Source organism: Ictidomys tridecemlineatus, chromosome 12, assembly GCF_052094955.1.
Source record: "Ictidomys tridecemlineatus isolate mIctTri1 chromosome 12, mIctTri1.hap1, whole genome shotgun sequence".
In the NCBI taxonomy this organism is placed as follows: Eukaryota; Metazoa; Chordata; class Mammalia; order Rodentia; family Sciuridae; genus Ictidomys; species Ictidomys tridecemlineatus.
The window spans coordinates 45791167-45812112 of NC_135488.1; the positions used below are offsets into that span (position 1 = coordinate 45791167).

General features: G+C 49.9%; 1 protein-coding gene across 3 annotated transcripts in view; it reads right to left on the minus strand.

The window, feature by feature from the left end:
* Nucleotides 1-20946, minus strand: part of Sh3rf3 (SH3 domain containing ring finger 3) — a 329875-nt gene that overhangs the window by 22907 nt on the left and 286022 nt on the right. The gene's annotated exons all lie outside the window — the stretch shown is intronic.

The window sequence follows — 20946 nt, forward strand, 5'->3', positions numbered from 1 at the left end:
TCACACCTGTGGTCTGTGCCTTGGTGGAGCAGGAGGGAGCAGTTTCCTCCCCCTTGGGTCAGAGGTCCTAATAGTCACTGTGTCAGTGTTGGGCAGCCAGAGGAGTAAGGGGTGTGAGCGTCAAGGGCTTCCATGGTCCCACAAGTCCCACGGCCACTCAGGGTCCACAATCACCCTCTTGGAGGCTCATGGAGGCCCCGAGAACTCTTCAGAATTTATTAGATCCGGGGCTGGGGTCGTGGCTCAGAGGTAGAGCACACGCCTAGCATGAGTGAGGCACTGGGTTCGATTCTCAGCACCACATAAAGCAAAATAAAGACACTGTATCCACCTATCACTAATATATATATATGAACATATTAGATCCGTACCTCCTAGTCTTTGACACAGTAGGCCCAGTTCAACCTGAAAGTCCCAATCGTTTGTGCACTAGACTTCACTCTATGAACTGTCTGAAGAGTGTTAGACCAATCTCTCACTTTGGGGTGCCCAGTATGACTTTGGATGACCCAGTACCTCACCTTTGGGCTACTCAGTGTCTCAGCATGGCGTTACTTAGTACCTCACCGTGGGTCCTGTCATACGTGTCAAAGCCACCCACATAACGGCATCTCATTCTATCTTCAACCTGAGTCCATGCGGCACTGCGCAAGCCCCCGCAGTGTTCTCTGGGGTTGGAAGTGAGCGTGCTTGGTGTGACTGAGACTGACTTGAACAACTCGGGGAGCTGAGGCCCAAGGCAGGCCAGCACTCAACCACTGAGCTCCAGCCCCAGCTCCTTGGAAAGTTTCTGTCCTGCAGGGTCTTCTCCAGTCTTCACTTGGCTAATGAGCTAATTTTTCTTCGATTTTATTTTGGTAAGAATACTTAGCATGCGCTCTGCCGTCCCAACACGTCTTTAAATACACAACACGGCACTGCTGACCTCAGGTTCAATGTGGTACAGCAGACCTCTAGAACTCATTCATCTGTGGGCACAAAGTTTCAGTTACGCAAAAATGAATAAGTTCTAACAAGCTAAATTTTACTACAGGTTTTTTTAATTTTCAAAGAAGATAGGATGCTAAAGATTTGGAGAGTAATTAGTTGCCCAGGATAATCAATGCCAACATTGCTGTGGGCACGGTGGGTTCGAGGGCCCACTCTGTGTGGTCTTAGAGACACAGGTGGTTTACATACCTGCAGTTCTCAGCCTGCGTGATTTTGCCCCAGGTGGACATTTAGCAATGCAGACATATTCTGAGTTGTCACAGCAGCAGCATACTGTTGGCATCTAGCAGATAGAAATCCAGGGTGCTGTGCAACATCCTACTACGCACAGGACATTCTCCCACAACAAGAATTATCTGCTTAGAACTGTGGCAAGGTTGAGAAGCCCTGGTTATGACAGGTGCCAGGCTCTGCCTTGTCCCCCTTCTTCGGCTGTTTTGTGGTTCGGTTAAGCACAGAAGCAGAGTTGCCTGGGTGGACCAGCTACACCTGGGCTGCTTCTCAGCATCCTGTTTCTCTCCCAGCTGTTCCTAAAGACCTGAGAAGCTGCAGGTAGAGTTCTGAATAGCCCTTGGGAGGCAGCTGGGCCAGCGGCCACTTTGTGTGCATTTCCCTTGGGGATGAGGAGACGGAGGAGTGACAGAGTCCACTAGCAGACAGGATGATCCCTTGGAGATTTACGGATCACACTGAATGGGATCTGGGGATGGGGGTGCTGCCCTTCCTGCAGCTGCATGGGGCAGGCTGGGGCTTTGGAATGTGTCTAAGCTATTGATCCCTGTGTCGGAGAGTGTGGAACCACAGTTTATCAGAGCCACCTGGACCTGTCCACTGTTTCCCATGATGGCAGAGAAGTGTGTGACACCTTGGAGAAAGGCAGAGGGAAGTTTCCAGATGCCTGAGCCTGGGCTGGTCTGAAGTGCATGTGACCCACAAGCCTGTGGCCTGGGAACCCAGTTGCTATTCTGCACTCACACTCATTCAAAGGCGTCATGCATTACTGTCACAGGTCCCCAGAGCGATATGTCCTACCCCTAATTGTGCCACGTTTTTCCTGAGCCGCACACCCATGGACAGCCCCCCACCCCTAGGGCTCTGGGGCAGGTGAGTAGCTCACCCTTGCAGCCTAACCGGCCCATAGGGCTTTCTTTTCTCACCTGGTACACAATTGTCAGTCTCACACCCTGTGCCCTTCTTCCTATCTTGAATAACTGCCACCAACAAACCTGCCATCCCCACCTCCCGGTCCTGCCCAGCCCGTCCTGTACTGCAGTGCTGCACATCAAACGGAAGCCACAGGTCGCCCAGCCAAAGCCGAAGAAGCCTGAGGCAGAAGAGTCTCCTGCCCTGGAGCCCTGTCAAACCCACACTGACCTCCAGCCCCCACAGGACAAGGTGGTGTCTGGTGACTTTCTCCTGTGAGGGGTGAGTCACCTGAGGAGTAACCTCAGCCCTGCTGAAGGGCTGGGGCACACAAAGACGCCCCAGGAAAGGACCCCCTGGGGCTATGGTGGTGGGTGTATCCAGGAGGCACAGGGGCCTCTCAGCCAGGCTACTTGAGTTGAGGAGCAGGTGGGCCAGCCTGGGCAGCTGCAGCAGGACACTAGCTCCTCCTCTCCTCCTTCCACCTGAGACCAAGTCCTCCCAAGAGACTCGTTCAAGTTTTAGTTGCTTTTGGAAACCATCTCTGACCCCTTGACTAGTATTTAAGAAGTTATTTCTCCTTTGTCTCCACGACTGTGTCCCCTTGCATGGATTCAATTATCCATGGTGAACTGTAGCCTGAAAGTGTCATATGTGGAAAATTCCAGATAGAAGCTTCACTATTACTTATTTTTGTTAATCCCTTACTGTGCCTAACTTATAAACTGAACTTTATCATAGGGATTCATGTATAGGAAACATACTATAATATGGGGTTTGCAACTATCCATGCACCCCATGAAATCTTGGAATGTAGCCCTCGGGTATAAGGGGGACTACTCTGTCTTAGGCGTTTGCTACAATGGACTGTGAGGGTTCAGATCTTAACCGTTTTGTCCTGTATCCAGGGCCAAGAGCTAACTTGGCTAAAGGGCGTGGTGAGGTGAACCTGTAATCCCAGTAACTTGGGTGGCCAGACTAGGAGGATCGCATGTTCAAGGTCAGCCTCAGCAACTAGTGAGACCCTATTTTCAAAAATTATGTTTAATTATCTGGGAGTGATGGCGCTCACTTATAGTCCCAGCGGCTTGGGAGGCTGAGGCGGGAGGATTGTGAGTTTAACGCCAGCCTCAGAAACAGTGAGGCGCTCCACCCAGTGAGACCCTGTCTGTAAATAAAATACAAAATAGGGCTAAGGATGTGGCTTGGTGTGATTAACTGACCGTGAGTTCAATCCCCAGGAGTGTGCAGAGGGAAAGTATAATTAAAAAAGAACAAATAAAAATTAAAAACAATTTTTTTAAAGGACTGGGGACTTAGCTTGGTGGTAAAGTGCCCTGGGTTTAATTCCCAGTACAAAACAAACAAACAAATCATAGTGGGCCCAGAAATCTCTGTATTCTGAGCATGATGTCGACTTGCATTTCAAAATTTTTCATAATTTGTAAAGCTGCCCATGGCAGGGATATGTCCCATTCAGACAAGGCGTGGGGTCAGTCCCAAGTTCTCAGAGGTGCCCAGGCATTAAATCGTGTCCAGACCAGACCCTGGGCGTTGCTTATTTGCCCAAATGTGGAGCTGCTCTCCTTTCTTTTCCTTTCCTTTGGAAAACTCTCTCACAGAGTACGACAGAGTCTATCCATTTGGTTTAATACTGTTAAATGAGGGAGGATTAAAATGCTGAGGTTTCAGTTCTCTGCAAATTCTTTTGGACTCAGCATCTGAGAAGCAGGAGCAATGCCTTTTGCTGTTCTCTCGCCCCCTTGTCCCAACACCATTATCTTGTTGCTAAGGTAAGAAAGGCCCTGCTAACCCAGTAGAATTTATAGCATAAAATTAATTTCTTTAAAATCATTTCAAAGGAGATTAGGGCAAAAGGCAGGATGAATACAGATAAGAAGCCCTGCTTGCTCAGTGATGTGTCTGGGCTATGGGACAGTGTTTTCCCATCAGGATAACTTTGCTTTGTGTTTCGATCACCACCAGGCCCCCAGCTTGTTTTCTGTAGAACAAATACAGTGCCTCTGTAAATTATTAGATTAAATGAAATGCATTCAAATGCAGTCTTGTAAAATCTGGCATCCTTCCGAAAGATGCCTGGAATGGAACCAGAGAGACTGAACACATTCTTATTTAGTCAGGTGTGCCTGAATATTTCTTAAAAATGAAACAGATGGGTGGAAATCACTTCCTCCAACCAGCAAGGCAGCAGCAGGTCGGTTCAGTTACATACGGGAGAAGCAGCAGGCTCCGTGCATGGGGCCAGGATTTCTGAAGCTATTATTTCCATTAGCACTTATTGCTGGTACATGACATGCCAGGCATTGCCAGGTGGCCCTGCCAGCTCCATGGGATCCGTTGGATTTTCTTCCTGTCTTTGTCTGGTTCTCAAGGCAGACTGCTTCCAGGAAACAAGGGATGCACACACAACCTAGAGACCACATCAGAGACGCAGGTGAGGAAGAACTCAGGGGGTCCTCTCCTGCCGCCACTCACTGAGACAGCCCCGACCCTGGCCAGGCAGCACCTCCCTGAATAATTGCCCTGCTTTGGTCTTTTCTCCTTGTCTAAGGATTCACCACCGTGGAGGCACATGTGGTTATTATTATCAAATGAAAATCACTAGTGAGAGCAAGAACTGGAAAGATACTGAAATGTCAGAATCCAGGTGTGCACCGGTCTACACGTCCACACGGTCCAGGGGCCTGCCTGCTTTTCCCTGAGTCACTAGTATAATCCTGGGAGCAAGTGGCATACCTCTCAGACCAAATTACATGGACTGCCATCCAGATAGCTCCCGACTTCTGCAGAATGGTCCAATGTGTACTTTCCCTGTGGCTGAATAAACAGTCTTAGCAGAGAAGAATGGGGGAAAGGTTTAACAAGAGGTGCTCCGTGCAAGAGCCAGATGACTTCTCCTTGGACTTTGCATTGGCTTATCTCCTGTGACTAAACACTTGGGACCATTTTCTACTGAGGACATGATATGAAGACTGAGACAGGGAGGGGAGAGTAAAAAAAGAAGGGTCTCAGAACCCATCCCAGCATCTGTTCTGGTAACATGTGTGGCAGCCCTCTCACCCACAAAGTACAGCAGCTCCTGACCCCACGTGGACTATTCCTATGTTGACTTTTGTCAATGATTCTGCCTTGGGCAACAGAAGTGATGTCTTATCGGCCAAGAGGAATGAAATGTCAGTACCATTTGCCTGTTGAACTTTTCTCTATTCAGAATGAAGGTATTTCTGCCAAGGGTCTAAGGTGCAGTCCACAGAGCTGGGTGCCATGGCTCAGACCTCCACTTCTGGTCATCTTTTTACGACCCCTGCTCCACCAGCAAGGGCCATACTAGACAAGGTCACAGGTGCCTTCCCCCCCCAACCTGGCTGCTCCAGGCATCAATCATTCGGGCTCCCTCTCTGGGTTTCCACAGCACTGAACATGGCACTGTCTGAGCTGCTCCACAGAGCTTGGTGAAACTGCTCGTCCTCTTCCAGACTAACTTGTCTGAGCCAGGGCTTAAAGTAGGCACTTCATGAATATTGTGAAGTCAATGGGTAACAAAAATGAGTGGGGCCTAGACCCCACCCCGGCATATGTCCTGAAAACTTTTTGCCAGGACCTATGTAGAGGGTATCTGCCCTAAAGACAGGTGTTGGGCCCCAAGATTTGCAATAGGGAAAGAGTGAATCCTGGGAACCAAGAGAGCACAGGAACTTCTTGTGATCCCCAACAAAGTTCTGGAAGAGCCGATCTTACATATGGGGTGAGAGTCAGTGGGTGAGTGACAGCAAGATCTTAGGCTCGTGCATCCTCAGCACTGCACCCTGTGGATCTGCTTTCCAGCCCTAATATTCTTAACAAGGAAATAAGTCATTCTGAAGTCCCGTTATTCTCTTTTGGTGACAAAATCCCTGAGCCCTTATTCTCAGCCTGTTGGCCATGGCCCTACCACCACAGAGGGATCAGGTGAAATCTTTCTTTATGGTTGAGAATCTAGGCTTGCCTTTCCTAATCATAACACCTCTGTGCTTGCCCATGGCCAGGAGGCGCTTCACTATAACCCACACACAATTCTTTCCATTAAAATGGCCAACACTGAGCGACTCCAAGGAGCAGGATAAGAATGCACATCTTCCATAGGTTCTCCATCCTGGAACGCGCTTCAGAACCATTCTTGTCTAGGCACAGACCCTCCACAGAAGCCGAACCAAGATTCCTTGTGGTTGTGGTGCCTACGCCTGGCTCCCAGCTTCCTATCTGAGCTACCGGAGGAATATGGACTCACTTCCCAGGGCACAGTTGGTCTTCTGGCTATTCTTCATGAGATCTGGGAGTTCTTTATCAAAAACATACTGGCCAAGCTCTTCGGCATTCACAGAGAATGCCAGTCTTATGACTATTTGCTTGTTTGGATCTTGTGGGTTTCTCTGTAAACAGAAGTACATAAAACTGCATTGGGATGTAACTCTGAGCCTCCTGGGCCCAGTTGGGCCCGGTACCCAGTTTCTATCAATGAGTTGGGGGAAAATTTGTGAGCCAATGAGGTGTGTGTCATTTCTGGGCTGAAACATGTATCTTCTTGGAAGAAACTCTCCAGGGGTCTCTCTGTATCTGCCATGGCGGACCTCAGCGGCAGATCTATGTGCCTGCATCCTGGGAGAAGGGGTGTGGATCAGTCTGTCTAAATGGCATAAGAGGTCTGTTTGCATGAAAAATGAAGCCGTGTTTTAAGATTCTTGTATGCTACCCTGAATGATATAAGGCAGACTCAGAAATGGTCAGATCAGGAAGGGAAGCAGTAGAGTAAGATCACATCAAGGTAGAGGTTCTATTTCAAATATCGGTTTGAAATAAATATGTAAATCATTCTCAGTCTTCTGGCTCTAAAATCTGCATAGTCACAAAAGTCTGCTACATTCTTCTTTTCTTTTTTAAAAGAAAGTAAATTTGTTGTCTTAACTACTTTTGATACTGACTCATTTTGACATAGGCATGCCCCTGAGCCGCCACACAGTCCCTGTGACATGCTTTCCCTCTACCACCAGCTTTTTGCTCATGAATCTCCCTACCCCCAAGAAATCACTGAGCTGTCATTATGCATTACTTCATAGTTTCCAAAATTTTATATCAATGGACACATCCAATATGCATTCTTTTTTTTTGATCTGGTTTACTTAATGATTTTATGCTTCATCTCTATCTCTGTGTGTATCAGCACCTCATTTCTTTTTATTGCTGAGTTCTGTCCCACTGTATGGATGAACCACACTATTGTTTCAATTCTTTAGTCAATTGACAGGCTGTTTGCAGTTTGAAGTTGTCACGAATAAAACTGCTGTGATTATTTACGTGCCAATCTTTGTAAAGGCATACATTTTAATTTCTTCTGGGTAAATAGCAGTGGGTGGCTGAGTCACAGGTGAGTATGTTGAACTTCTTATAAATTTACTAACCTACTTTCCTAAGTAGTTGCATCATTTTACATTTCCATCATCAGTGGATCTGAGTCCTCAGTCTAATCCTTTAATTACTCAAAAAAGTATTTTTTTCTTTTTCAGTGCTGGGGATCAAACCCAGAGCCTCATGCATGTGAAATGAGCACTCTACCACTGAGCTATACCTTCTCCCGCAAAAAAAAAAAGTCTTTTAAAAAAATATCTTGAGAGGATGACTTCTAATATCAGAAGGATTATTTTTAAAGGGGGAAATGCATCATAATATGGCAGAATTCACAGAAGTAGATAAATTCTGCATGATGTGTATGTATGTATCTGAGTCCGTGTATGAGTTCAGGTGTTTATAAGTGTATAGGCATAAACAACTGAAAACACGATGTATGCACATGTATATGTAGGCCTACCTTACACACATGAATATTTGCATGCATGTGTATATGCCTAGGTTTGTGTGCTGTGTATATTTGGGCATGTATGTGAGTATGCATTTATACACACTGTATGCTCATGTGCATGTGAATGTGTGTATATGAGTGCACCTGTGTTCGCTCTGTACATTTAGAGTCAACACAAGATAAACCTTTTGACAATAGTCCAGCCATAAAAGCAACTCCTTAGGGAAGAGGTGACTGTCCCTGGAGGTATGTGAGCAGCCTCTGAGTGACCCCCTTTAGAAGTCATGCGGACAGGACTGCGGGGTGAGTGGGTCCAGGGGTTCTGCTCATGCAGCTAACACCTCTCTTTTCAGTACTGAGCTCCACCAATGGGAGCCTCGTGACCAGAGAGTCCCTGTGTCTCCTGGTGACCTCCTGCTGGGTACAGCTTGTACAGGAGACTTTTTTTCCCCCCTCGAGAGAGAACACTCTGACTGTGCATTCCCTGCCATGTCTACACCACCTCTGGCTCTCGGAGGCCTAAAAGCCCATCTCAACAAACCAGAGAGTTCTAGAAAGGATATGAGCCATTCATGCCGAGAAATGGACAGTTCCTCCACATCTCTCAGTGTTACTGGGGGCATTTTCCCCATGATCCTGGTGTTTTCCTCATATCAGTATCAGAAGCTATGGTTCTTTATGGTGTTGAGTGGTCTAAATCGCTCGATTCCAGTGGAAGCAAACGTGAACATCACTTCTATCCGTCTTGGGAAAATGACGGGTTCTTTCCCCACCGCTTCCAAAGTACCTCCTGTTTCCAAGTTGCACAGTAATCAGAAATTTGAAATGTTCAGACTTTCTCCCACCCCAGAAGGGTCCAGAGGACACACCTTTCACCATGACTGTAATAAACAATGAATGTGCGGAGAGAGCCTGGCATGATTGGAGAGCACTGTGATGGCTTTTCCCCGTGGACCAGCCTTTACAGTGGGACCTGTGGCCTTTGGATTGAGAAACCTGGGAGTCATTGGATCCCAGGGTGACAGGGGCCAAGGGGTGGCTTTGGATCACTAAACCCAAAGTGGGCACGGTGACTATAATAGGTAGCAGTCAGTGCAGCCCTCGAATCAGGAAGCTCTGACGGGTGCCGACCTGAGCATTTGGCTAGCTGACCATGTTGTCCACAGAAGAGAAACAGACGGGCAGCCCACTAAATTTACCTGATGAGTGTAAGTAGAAGAGTCCTAGGTCTAGTGAGCATAAGTCAAAATGGCACAGAGTCACAGCCTCTGAATCAATTCCCAGACTTGAAGCAGTTTATACCCCCAGAATCCCCACCATGAAGAGGAGGAGGATTTCCTTGAGAAAGGACCCCAGGAACCATGCCAGGATTTTATATTGTTGATCTTTCTTCCAGCATTCCCCCAAAGGATCCACTTTACTGGGTAAATGTGCACTGGTAAAAGGACATGATCAAATTTTGTGGGGACTGCGGGACGCTGGCTCTGAACTGACACTGCCTCCAGGTCACCTGAAACGTCACTGTGGCCCGGCAGTCAGGGAAGGGGCTTATGGAGATCCATGGACTTTTAGCTCAGGCCCTCCTTGCAGTGGGTCCAGTGTGTGTGCTAATGGCTTCTATATTTTTTCCACAGCTGTGGCATGTATAATTGTCACAAGCAGCAGCTGGCAGAATCTCCATCCAGATTCTCTGACCTATGGAATGAGGGCTTTGACAGTGGAAGAGGCCAAGTGTCAGCCGTTAGACCTGCCTCTACCCAGGATGACTGCACACCAAAAGCAATCCATCATCCCTGGAGGAATACTGTCACCATCAAGGACTTGAAGGATGCAAGGGTGGTGGACCTCACCATATATATATATATATACACTCATTGATTTGCCAATTTGGCCTGTGTATAAAGCAAATGGATCTGGAAAATGACAGAGGATTACAGTACGCTTAGCCAAGTGGTGAGCATGACTGCAGCTGCTGCACCAGATGTGGTTTCTTTGCTTAAGGATATTAACACGCCACATCCTCTGGTATCTGGAGTGCAGCAATCAATCTGGAAAACACTTTTTTTTTTTTGTTAGCAAAGACCGTCAGAATTAGTTATATTGTCAGCTGGTACCTTCACCATCTTAAAATTTGGGGTCTCCTAGAATCAGGGTCAGGACAGCGACCTTTCGGTCCTGTGTCATAATCTAGTTCACAGCTTCTGGATATCCTTTCCCTTCCCCATAGTTCCACACTGGTCCAGCACATTGACAATATCATCACACCGATTAGACCCAGTGGGCACGAAGCAGCAATTACTTTAGCCTCATTCATAAGACATTCGGGTTTCAGACGGTGGGAAAATCTGACTCAAATTCAGGAGTTTTCCATCTCGGTTTTTAGGGGTCTAGTGGTGCTATCCCTCCTCCCAAGGTGAAGGGTAAGTTATTGCACTCGGCCCCTGCTATCCCTCTTAGGCTTCTTTGGATTTGGAGGCAACACATTTCTTACTTGGGTGTGTTATTCCAACCCCTTTACCACTGAGTCCCCCCAAACACTAGTTTTTTAAGTGGGGCCCAGAACAGGAGCAGGCTCTGCTCAGGTTCAGGCTCCTGTGCAGGCTGCTCTGCCCCTCAGGCCATGTGATCCAGCGGATCCAGTGGTGCTTAAAGTGTCACTATAGATAGGGATGCTGTGTGGAGCTGCTGGCACCCCTTATATCTGAATTAACATGCAGGCCCTGAGGATTGTAGAGCAAAACCCTGCCATACCTCTTCCAAAAACTATTTTCCTTTTGAGAAACAGTTTTGGCTTGCTGCTGGGCATTAGGATACACTGAATGCTTAACTGTGGGCCACCAAGTGACCACAATCTGGCAGCTGCCCGTCATGATCTGGGGTTACACCAAGCCACAAAGTTGGATATGCACCGCAGCAAACCAGTCCTCAAATGGATCTGGTGAACATGAGATCAGATCCAGGCAGGCAGATGCCGAGGGCACAGATAAGTACATGAGACAACAATGCCGCAGTTCCCTCTCCTGCTGCACTGCCTGCCTTCTCCCAGCCTGCACCTGTGGCCTCAGTGATACTCCCTTACGATCGGATGACAAAGGGAGGGAACGCTCGGGTTGATTTAGAGATACACAAGAACCACTCAGAAGTAGACAGCTGCGATGCTGCAGCCCCTCTCTGGGACATCTCTGGAGGACAGTGGTGCGGGAGTCCTCCCATGGGGCAGAACTTCCGCAGTGCGTGCACCTGGCTGTGCACTCTTCTTGGAAGGAGAAATGGCCAGCAGTGTGATTACAGAATGATTCATGAGCTGTAGCCAATGGCTTGGCTGGATGATCAGGGACTTGGAAATCACACAATTGGGAAGTTGGTGACAAGGAAATTTGGAAAAAGATATGTGGATAGCCCTCTCTGGAAAAAGAAACACGATGCTCTTTGCCTCCCATGTGAGTGCTTACTGAAAGGTGACTATAGCCAAAGAAGGATTTTCATAACCAAGCAGATGGAATGACCTGTTCTGTGGATACCAGTTGGCCTCTTTCCCCAGTCATCCCACTGAGCTCATGAATGGCCACGGTGGCAGAAATGGAGATTATCGATAAGCTCGGCACCATGCATGATGGCCATCCTGTGGCCAATGCTGAGTGGCCAATCTCCCAGCAGCAGGGACCAGTACTGAGCCCCCCCAATAAGGCACTGTTCTCCAGGTGATCAGCCTACAGCCTGGTGGCAGGTTGATTATACTGGGCCAGTCACATCCATCATGGAAAGTCTGGTGTTTGGCCACTGGAATAGATTTGCCTTCCTCGCAAGGACGGCTTCTGCCAAAACTGCCATCCAGGGACTGGCAGAGGGTCTTCCCTGCTGTCACAGCACTTTGCACAGCAATGCTCTGACCACGGGACTTACCTCACAGCCAGAGACGTGCAGCAGTGGGCCTGTGCTCATGGAACTCACTGGTCTCGCCATGTTCCCCGTTTTCTGATTGTTAATAGAACAGTGGCGTGGTTCTTCAGAGACTCAGTTCCAATGCCAGCTAGGTGACAATACCTTGCAGGGCTGGGGGATGCTTCTCCAAGAGGCTGCATGTGCTCAGAATCAACACCCGATGTGCAGTGCTACTTCTCCCACAGTCAGGACCGTGGGCCCAGGAGTCATGGGTGGAAATGGCACCCCTCACGATTATCCCCAGCGACCCACCAGCAAAACTTCCTTCATGTTCCCACGGTGTGACGCTGTGCTGGATCTCTTAGTTCTAGAATCAGGAGTGCTTCCACCTGGAGGCAGGGCTCCACTGAACTGGAAGTCCCCTCTGCCACTTGGCCACTTTGGGATCCCGTGCCTGTCTGTCACGGGCATAGTAAAGAATTGCTGTGCGGGCTGGGATGGCTGATCCTGAGTACCAAGGGTACTTACTAGTACTGTTGTACTAGACTGGATTTGCTGTAAAAGTATTCTGTAGGTGTTATTAAAACTTACAACTAAATAAATTTAAGTCAAGAAGCAGACTTCAAATGTGTACCTTGATAATGTGGTGGGCTTTGCCTAACCAGTTGAAAGCCTTAGGGAAACTTAGATTTCCTGGGGATGAAGAAATTCTGTCTTGAGACTATAGCAAGAAGTCCTGCTTGAGTTGCCAGTCTGTTGGCCTGCCCCACAGATTTTGGACCTGCTGGCCTTTGGTCATTTGAGCCCATTCCTTCAGATAAAGAAATTATCTATCTGTCCAAGCATCCAACCATCCATCCCTCTCTCCCATAGGTTCTCTGGAGCTACAAACCCATAATTACTTTTTAAATGTTTCCATGGGTAGCAAAAGACATCATTCACATTTTAATATTAAACAAGCCTCAGGTATCTGTGAGGTGATTTTAAATAAGAGAACAAACTGGCAGAAGGAGGCAGGCTCTGCAGTCAGAGATCACCCATTCCTGTCAGTCTTATGAAGAGACCCTTAAGCAACCACATTTTTATGAAGTTGGCTCAATAGCCCAATCTGAAATAGGGCTCGAGTGTGAATTCTCTGAAAAGATTAATGAGCTTCATTCTTCTACCATATGCAATTACATCTTGGAGTCTGTTGAGAGGTGGCCTGGAAGAAATTACCCAGCATATAACATATCAGGCAAATCAAAGTCGAGTCTGGCCAAGAGTGACTTCACCCTCCAGGGAAATGAGGGTCAAGTTGCCTCATCCCACTGAAGGGACAGAGCCACCCCCCGCCCTGCCACCTGGGTGCGTGAACAAAACACAATAAAGTCACAACCAACACAACCACGACCCCACTGCTGTCCTTGTGCCTCCTCAGCATGGCCTGTAGGTCCATGACTAAGAGGAAAAGCACCCACCAGTTCTTCTGAACATCCCACCACAGTGACACGGTCTGCTTCTGGTGTGTCTGCCTGTGAGTCTGAGCATTCCTTTCTGGTGTGTTTTATGGGGCATGTATGTGTCTTTCTTCTGAACGGATGCCATCAGCTGAGTTTTTCTGGGCGAGGAAGACTGGAAAAATATACCCCATGTCTTTACAAGCAATACTGAGAAGAGACCCACGGAAAAGGAAGAGGGTAAGGCGGCAGGCTTTGAAGGGGGACTTCCCACAGGCTTGATGTGGGAATCAGCGTGCCCAGCAGCTCCTGGCCCCTCCTGGGCCTGTGTCCCACATCTCCTGCCATGCTTTTCAGGAGGGCTAAGCCGTGTGGCACTATAGCCCAAAGCACTCAACAACCCTGATGGACTATTAGTGGTGGCCTGTGAGGAGGACGACAGGAACCCTGTGGCGAATACAAGCAGCTCACATGATTCGGTTTCTAGAGTTTGTGACTATTTAAAGATGAATTTTGCTTTAATACATTGCAGATGAAACTGCACTTGTGAATAAAATAGTTTTCTTTTGGTTTCCTCTATGGTCAGGTTATAAGCTGAAGCTTTAAAAATCCTTTTCTAGCAGGACGTGGTGGCGCACATTTGTGATCCCAGCTACTCAGGAGGCTAAGGCAGGAGGATCACAAGTTCCCAGCCAGTCTGAGCAACTTCGTGAGACCCCATTTAAAAATAAAAACAAAAGGGGTGCAGATGTAGCTCCCAGTGGAGGAGTGCTTGCCTAGCACGTGTGAGGTCCTGGGTTTAATCCCTAGCCCCCTACTCTATCTTTCTATCCAGGTTTCCATGGTGAATACAGGAAAAAATGAACCAGGAAATGGTAACTGTAGAGGATACAAATGAATACCATGTTACAAATAGGTTGCCTCAAACCATTAGGATTCATTTTTGAGTCGCCTAGCACCTCAATTGGGTGATGATGAGCATATTTTCTTCTGAATTGCAAAATCAGCTCTCCTTTTGATCTTTAATGGAAGCCTCCGGGAAGAAGTCCTACTCTGGATCTATGTCATACCTATGGGATCCTCAACCAGCTCTCAAGTTCTTAACTTCTTATATTTTCATCCTAAATACTCTACTATGCACTCATGAAATTAGTGAATTCACTCTTCCCCCAAAACTCAGGATGGTAGGTGCTGTCACCGCATTTTACAGTCAGGAAACTGAGACGCAGGGAGGAGAAGGGGTTCGTTCAAAGTCACATGGCCTTGAACAGGAGTCCCGGCTCATACCAGGCCCACCACCCCAGGTCCACCCTCTACGTTAATTAATCTCTCTGCCTTCTGTCTCCAAAGTGAAGCTCCACTCATTGCTGAATAATGTGGGTTCCTACTGCCCTCTGAAACCTGTCCGTTTCCTGAGTGGTCAGGGGCATGGACCCCTGGGTACCCAGGAAGTGAAGGTAGCCGGTAGAAGCTCAGGGCAGAGAGTGGGCAAAGGGCTCTACTTTTAGGCCCAGTCACTTTCTAGCAGTGTGACTCTGGATGGGCCCCCTCATCTTGCTGGACTTCAGGCCCGTCATCAGACTCTGAAAGGGTCTCAGACATCCTCAATCAACCTGAGGTCCAGAGGAGCACTCACCAAGTCCCGGCCCAGTGCAGAGACCACAGGGTCTCCATGGGAGAACGTAAGGGTGGCCCAGCCTCGCGTGCCCGAGAGAGACACACAGGAAGGCTCTCTCCACCCCTCACCTCCACGTTGACCAGGCCACCACCCTGCCCTGCTCATGGTCTGCTCTAGAACGAGAGTCCCATCACCGGGAGGAAGAAGGGGAAGTGACACTCTGGCACATGCCCCATCCAAGGGAAGCTTGCCTGCAGGGACAGCTGGAATTCAGGCTTTTCAGATGGGCTCGTTTTTAGCCTGGAAATCACTCACCAGCACATGCCACGGTCCTCACCTCCTCGCAGGCGGCTGAACTGCGGGCGAGGGAGGAGCAGCTCTGAAGTCACCAGGGCTCCTACCCACATGGAGCTGACTCCAGGGCCTTCCGCCCAGCCAGGTTGCCAACATCGGTTCTGGGGACGACAGAGCTGGCAGCAGGCATGTGCAGATGGATGTGGGCTTCCCCAGCCCACGGCTGGCTGACTGCCAGATGCCTCCGTGATGCAGCCGCAGCGTTTCTAACAGTCCCACGGTCCAGGGACGTCTCAGGTATCATCCTGCTGTGGCCAAGGCAGCAGGTGACAACCGCAGGGTCTCCATATGTTGGGCCTGACCCACAAGCCAGCCAAGGACAAGTCCTCCCCCAAGCTCAGAGTGAGGATTCTGCCAGAGGTCAAGTTCACTTCTGGAGCTCAGACACACAACTGAGTCAGCATTCCCAGCAGGGCACCCCCTGCCCTGGATGGGCTGCGTTCACCCACCAGAGAGAAGGCAGGGGCACAGAGGTGGCCTCAAAGAGGCCTAGAGACCCCTTGGCAGTTGCTGAGAGGTCAGGGGCAGCAGCCCCCTTCCAGGCTGCCCTGGGGAAAGAGTGAAGGTGGGATCCCAAGGTGAAGGCCTGCTGGTTGCAGGAAGCCCCAACTTGAAAAAAACCCAAATCTATAGGCTAGTGATTCTTCCCTACAATAAAGCATCATCCTCAAGCTTCTTCAGATTAGACAGGCCTGGGCTTTTCTTAAAAATATGATCAAAATCCTATATGATATGGGCCTTTTAGAAAAGAACTATGTCACGCATGACCGATGCACAGGAGACGTATTTCATACGTACGTGCCTATGTCAACGAGTCATCTGCACACTCTTTTCCCACACCTTCCGTGCCACTCACAGGGCCCCACTGCTGTTGCTATGGTCACACTGCTGGGATCAGACTTGTTTCCCATGGTCTGACTTCTACAGGTCATGTCATCCCCGGGGACTTGGTCCAGGGCTTCACTGAAGTTGAGTCTGGCGTGGAGCTGAAGGCTGACACCTCTGGTTCACCCCATCTCCAGGGCCGGCCAGCCTCCTGGATTCCTGCCAGCTACGACCCTGGATGGCCCCCTGTGGGACTCCCAGACAAGCCAGACCCACCTGGGGCCATGGCCTCATGTGGACTGCGAGGCCACCAAGTCAGCACACTGAAGCCGAGAAGGCCAAAACAGAAGGGTGAGGGGACCAGAGTTCTCGTGCCCGCTCTGCTGCCAATGGCACCTGGCGGATCTTTCAACACCCCTGAGTCTCAAGAGCATCAGGGATAATTGGATGTTAAATAAAAAGATCCTCAGAGGCTCCTTCCAGTTCTAATATTCTATTATTCTGTGAAACTGGAACTATTTTATCCAAAAGCAGAAAGTGAACTTTCTTCTGTCCCATAAAGTAAAAAAAGTCCCCATAAGTCATAGAAGCAAACTTATGGCCAGCAGCTTTTCCAGCCCTCCTTAGCCAACAAAGATCACCAGATGCTGGGCTCTGAACAAGGCACTCTTTAAAGGGTATGGACCAATGGTTTTGTGATTTTTTTTTTGAAATCAGTTGTATATCAGGGTTCAGCACACATGATAGCATCGGTGATGACCTCTCCCCAGTACACTGGCACCTCCTGTGTGCAGTATGTGTGCCGATCCATTCCAGCCTACTGCACTCGATCCATGCTATCCAAACGAAATTGAAAGCATTGGGCTAAATCTACTAGACGGGGCTCTTTCTTTTCTTTTCTTTTTCTTTTTTTATTTTGTATCACAGATTGAACCCAGGAGCACTTAACCACTAAGCCACTTCCCCAGTCTATTTTATTTTTTATTTTGAGTCCGGGGCTCACTAAGTTGTTTAGGGCCTCTCTAAGTTGCTGAGACGGGCTTTGAACTCTCCATCTTCCTGCCTCAGCCTCCTGAGTCTCTGGGATCACCGGGGTGTCTCGTGAGCCTGGCTGGATGGTTTGAGGGGGCTGCTGCAGCGATCACCTCATGGGAACCCCGACACCCAGGAGACAGTTACATAAACATTAGGTGCTTAGCGGGGGAGCTCTCTCAGAACGGGGCTCAGCTGCTGTAAGAGGAACACGGCCAGGGGCTCCGGTCAGACCAGGCCAGGCTCCTGACCCATGTCCTCTGATGGGGCTTGAATCCCATCCTCCTGCCCAACCCCAGACAGAGCCAAGGGCTGAGCAGTGGAGGTGCCTTGCTCCTGCCACCTGCCCATGGGCCCCCACCTTAGGCTGCATCCTCTGGCCTCTGGTCAGGCTGTCCCTCAGCAGGGAGGGTCTCCCACTTGTCCCCTGGGAAGACCTCCCTGTGCCCTGCTGACCATGCGTCTTCTTGCTGACCCTTTGTCCCTGTTCTTAGGCCTGCGGCACTCTCCTGCAGTGGGCTGTTCACAGTTACCTCAACAGTTACCTGGACGGGGCTCTGCCTCCCTCGGGGCCAGGGCTGTGCCTTCCATCACTGTGAGCCCCAGTGCCCTGCGCTCTGCCTGGCGGGTGCAGGTTCCCTGCAGTGCACACATGAGTGTGAAGGGCCTCTGACTGGGGGTCAGGGACCCGGCTGAGGCCCCAGAGGGGGACAGGCACCCTTCTCTTCGCCTGACTTTCCCCTGGACGTCCCCTGAGGGACGAGCCATCCATCGGGTGCTGACGTGTCGGCGGGGCTCAAAACCAGGAAACTATCACCAGTGGACCCAAAAGGTGGTATCTGATGGTTGTTTTGAGCATTAAATTTGATTTTTAAGGGTAAAAGAGTAACTTGTATCCTATATAGCCTCTTAAAAGTCTTACCAGATTTGGTTCCCACTCTGTGTTTTGTGGGTACCACATAATTATTCCAAAAGCTTTATCCAGACCCTTCTTTAAAGCACCAAGACCCTTGATGGGGAGACCACCAATGAGGCCACCTGCTGCGACCTCTGCAGACCATGACCCCACACCAGGTCTCCACACTCTGGGGTCTTCCCCCTGCCCTAGAGTGCCTCCAACCTCCCTAATCTGGGGATAGAAAGGAATCTAGACAGCCCCGAGGTACCCCACACTCAACAGTGACTCCAGGGTCCGATCCAGATTGGCAGCTTCAGAAATGTCCCTCTGAGGCCACCCAGGACCCCCCCGAGCAGACCCATCTCCAAGCAGAACAGACTCCTGGTCAACCCAAACGAACCTGGATCTTGGAGGGGTCCCTAGTGCTTTGGAGAACGCTAATCAGATCATCAGACAGCGATCAGAACTGTCTCCATCCTAACCCCATTCGGATCCAGTCTCCACCGCGGCACAGTTGCAGGCTTGGTCTCCAGTGGATGGCAGGCCCCTGGTGACCTGTGTACTGCTGGGGAAGCAGGAAGCTCTCTAGAAAGGAAGCGCTGGTGGCCCGGTCACAGTGCAGCCCTCAGGGAGCCGTGAGAGCAGGTGGGTGGGCACCTGGACAAGAGCATGCAGAGGTTCCTGCAGCGATGGTAGATGTCCAGGTCCCAAAGGAGAGCTCTGGACCTGGACTAAGACTACAGAGAGAATCGCCACCCGACAGCACGTGCATTGTCTTGAAGGACGCCGTAACACATAGGCTCAGCAGGGCTGAAGGGCCAGTCCCCAGGTGTATAACAGCAGAATGTTGGCCTCCCAGGACCAGCCTCCAAGAACCTCTACCACAGCCAAGAACACCACCAACATACAGCTGGGTCTGGGGCCTCCTGCCCTGCACACCAGGGATGCCGGAGAATCAGCCCACCATGCTCCTAGAAGACTACCAGTTTCCTCACCCTCGTGTCCAGGGCCCCCACAATCATAGGTTTCTCTCATGCGCATGCTTAGAAGCACCTGGATGGAATTCCAGCTGGGCTTGGTGTTATGGAATTCCACACTGGCACTGAGGTCTGGCTCAGTGAACAGCAGAGCTGGGAGCCCACTGTCTTTTCCTAAAGAAAGTTTATCAAGAGAAACAGCCTAGTAATGAGAGAGAGAGAGAGAGAGAGAGAGAGAGAGAAACAGCCTGGAGAACACCACCAAATACATTTTGAAAGTCCTTTCATCGTAATTTGGTACCTGCATGTCTAAAATGAACCACCAACAAAGATGTGAAACCGACCAGTAGGTGCCCAAAGTCTGTCCAGATGTAGTCACGGGAGGACAGGGGGCTGCTTCAAGTCATGCCTGGCTCAGAACCTGGCTCCTCGCCTGGGCCTGCACCACTGGGTCATTTGCTCCTGATTAATGAATAGAATTTCAACCACCAACGGCCACAGATTTTTGCTACCAATTTTGTGCCTTGCTGTAAAATAGAAAAAATTCACCAGGAAATACAGACAGGGACAGACATTAACAGGTGATCTTGTTGACCAGTGTGATTTCTGCTTGTCTGAGAGGTGAGAAAGGAAAAGTGCACCTCTTTTGGGGAGAACCATTCACTTCTGGGGTTGCTGAGCCTCTGAGCCGGTGCTCAGCTGGCCTCACACAGCCCAGGCGACCTCCTGCCTGGGGCACGCCTTGGCCTGCTCCCCATGTTGTCCTGAGTGATGGCCTGGGCATTTCTGCTGCCAGAGGTGGCTTGGGGACTACCAAAGGAAGAGGGTGCCACATCACGTGCAGGGTTACCCAGGAGCCTCGTTTCAGGGGACACTTTGGGTACCTCCTGGACTCAGCTGCTCCTTGCTGAAGTGGGAGGAGGGTTGGCAGAAGGTAGAGTGGAAGCAGAAACCTGCCAAGCGTCCCCAGGCATGTTGGCAGTGGTCCTGGCTGACTTCCACTAGCTGTACACTCAGGAGGGCCACTGCGGTGAACTTGTCACCTCTGTGTAGGTATCTGCAAGCCCGACCCTGTGCCACAGAAACCCACTCGGTAACAGCCCCATTGAAGCCAGGCTGACCTGTTTCATGAATAGAGGGAATCCCAAGGCAAAGAAGCAGCAATGTTTACAGAACTCTTATGACCCCTGTCTTCCTAAGACTGGCCCCTGTTCCCTGGTTCTTTTCCTCAGCAGCTCCGAAGGCCAGAAGACTGCCTCTTTGGGAAGCTGTCCAATGAAAGGGCAAGACTGCACCCGCCACCTCTGTCTCCCAGCGACACCCAGCTGCACCTCAACACAGGGCTGTAAGGAGGAAGGGAACTGGTTTTCAAACAGATATGGGCACAAAACACACAGCAATCATGTCACTTCATGTTGAGTGCCTGTAGTCTCAAGTAGGTGTGAGCTTTACCAGCTGGGAGCGTGGCCTGGGTTGGTCATAACGAGGCCTCTTCCAACCACTCGGCATGGGAGTGACACAGTTCTGGGCCCGAGGAGATGGGAGATGCTGAGGCCTTTGGAGTGCGGGGTGGTCCATCTGCACAGCTCCCCCGGGTTCCTGCTGAGGTCTGCCTCCAGGAACATGGGCAGAGGGTCAGAGAGTCAATGCCGAGTTCTGTAATGTCCCTGGGAGAGCGGTGGGGGCTGTCCTCACTTCTAACACACCATCTGATATCCTGGGTGCGTGTGCAAACACGCCAACACGCCCTCACTCAAAGACTGACTTTACGTGGAAAGGCTTTCAGAGAATGTGGGGTGATCAAGAGAGAACGAAGAGCTGTTCACACATGGAGAATAAACAGAGTGGTCCCCGCCAACAGCTGGACCTGCTGTCCAATACCGCCACAGCAGCAGGTGGCCCTGAGCCCTGCAGACGGCTCACGGGGTTTCACA